General features: G+C 54.2%; 1 long non-coding RNA gene across 1 annotated transcript in view; it reads left to right on the forward strand.

The window, feature by feature from the left end:
- Positions 1–1,296, forward strand: part of LOC106727357 — a 19,472-nt gene extending 18,176 nt beyond the window's left edge. Inside the window, exon 4 of the long non-coding RNA XR_001363530.1 lies at positions 1,286–1,296. This is a non-coding gene — a long non-coding RNA (uncharacterized LOC106727357). The remainder of the gene's footprint in view (positions 1–1,285) is intronic.
- The last annotated feature ends 550 nt before the right edge of the window (positions 1,297–1,846 follow it).

Below are 1,846 nucleotides of genomic sequence, written 5' to 3' on the forward strand. Positions count from 1 at the left end.
GCTGCTCCTCATCTGCCCGGGGTCACGTCCCGAGGGGGCGAGAGAGGCTGCCATTCGCACGCCGCCTGCTTTACCTGGAGATGCGGCCCCAGCCTCCCTCTCCCCCAGCCTCTCCCCCAGCCTCTCCCCTGATCTGAAGCCGAGCTGCCCCGCGCTCCGCGGGGGGACCCCCCCCCCCAGAGCCGTGGTTCCGATGCTCTGTGATGCTCTTCGTTGCCCGCGGGGAGGCCCTGGGCACACTGTCATTCCTTAGCAGGTGCCTGCCAGGCCCCGTGAGGAACGGGGGACGGGGCTCGGCCCTTCCACCTCGTCCTCCCTCTGCCTCCCCGCAGGACGCACGCCCTCCAGCGCCAGTTCCCTCTGGGTTTGTTTGAGGGAAGGTGGGGGTGGCCCCGGGTGACTGCGGAAGAAAGGGGGGCCTGAATGGCCGCAAGGATGGGGCTTTTGAGGGTTTCTACCTGTCCCGACTCGCCCATTTGTGCAAAATCCAGTCCCCACGCTCTTCAACCGGCAGAAGAAGGCTCAGCTGTCAAAAGCACGGGCTACAAATGCAATGGTACATTCACAGTCATGGAAGGTGTTGGTGCTGCTGGGATTTGGAGCAACATTTATTTTCACCAACTGTCTACTCCGTGCCTACCTTGCACCAGGTACTGGGATGACGGGGGGAGCATAAGCAGGCAGGAGAGCCAGTCGTAGGAGGGGGCCCACATAACCCACATAGTCCCTGCTCATGACAGCAATCCCACACTGACATCCAGAAACCACAGGTGAGAAACGCTTCTGAAGGAATCTGTGGCCAAGGAACCAGACCAGGCTGGCGGGGAGGGCAGGCTTCCCTGAGAGAGTTGAGATCTGGGAGGGGGAGTTGAGTAACCAGGGGGTGGGGTGCTGCTCCCAGGTGCCCTGTATGCCCCCCGCCCCAAGGCCCTAGAGCAGTGGTTCTCAAACTTCCTAAGGCCGCGACCCTTTAACACAGTTCCTCATGTTGTGGTGACCCCCAATTTCATTGTTACAAATTGAACATAATAAAAGCATAGTGATTAATCACAAAAACAATATGTAATTATATATGTGTTTTCCGATGGTCTTAGGCGACCCCTGTGAAAGGGTCGTTCGACCCCCAAAGGGGTCGCGACCCACAGGTTGAGAACCGCTGCCCTAGAGCAATGCAGGCCAGTGGCATTGAGCAGCAACCCAGAGCTAGAGTTCCTGCGTCAAGACCAAACATCTACCTTCATTCACAAACCTAATGTGGACTCTTTTCTCCCTGCTTCGTCCCCAGAGAGTACACGTTGAAAGGAATTGGGATTCGGATCCTGCAGACCAGGGAGCAAAGAAAGCACACCCCTGCCTTCCCCTCCCCTCGCCTCGCCTCAGGGATGCACAAAAGATTGCCTCTCCAAGGCCTTTTCAAGCACAAAACAGCCTGCTCTTGTGGCATCTCTTAGATAGTTCTTCATTGCCGCTGCTGATAGGTCTCCTTATTAATATCACCCTGCGTGGCTCTGTAAGTAAACTGAATAGGACACTGAATTCTCTACTTAACCATAGCCACCTTTCAGGAGATTGATAACAAGTGATTTCATTTGGTGGCTGTGCTCCAGACCCACTTTGGTTCATCGTGAACGTGCCTGTACAGACATGATTGCGGCCTGAAAGGCGGGGGAGCCATTCTCAGCCCTATCAGGCCCATCATCCCCTTTTGTAGCTAGTGTTTTAAATACTCCCCTGACTATCGTGAAATGCAATTCATAAATAACATTACCTACCTATGCAAATTTCAAAAAAAAATCAATATAATGTCCTAATTGTATAATAAAGGAAAAATAAAGGAAAGTGGTTT

The sequence above is a fragment of the Myotis brandtii genome, unplaced genomic scaffold (genome assembly GCF_000412655.1).
Source record: "Myotis brandtii unplaced genomic scaffold, ASM41265v1 scaffold412, whole genome shotgun sequence".
Lineage (NCBI taxonomy): Eukaryota > Metazoa > Chordata > Mammalia > Chiroptera > Vespertilionidae > Myotis > Myotis brandtii.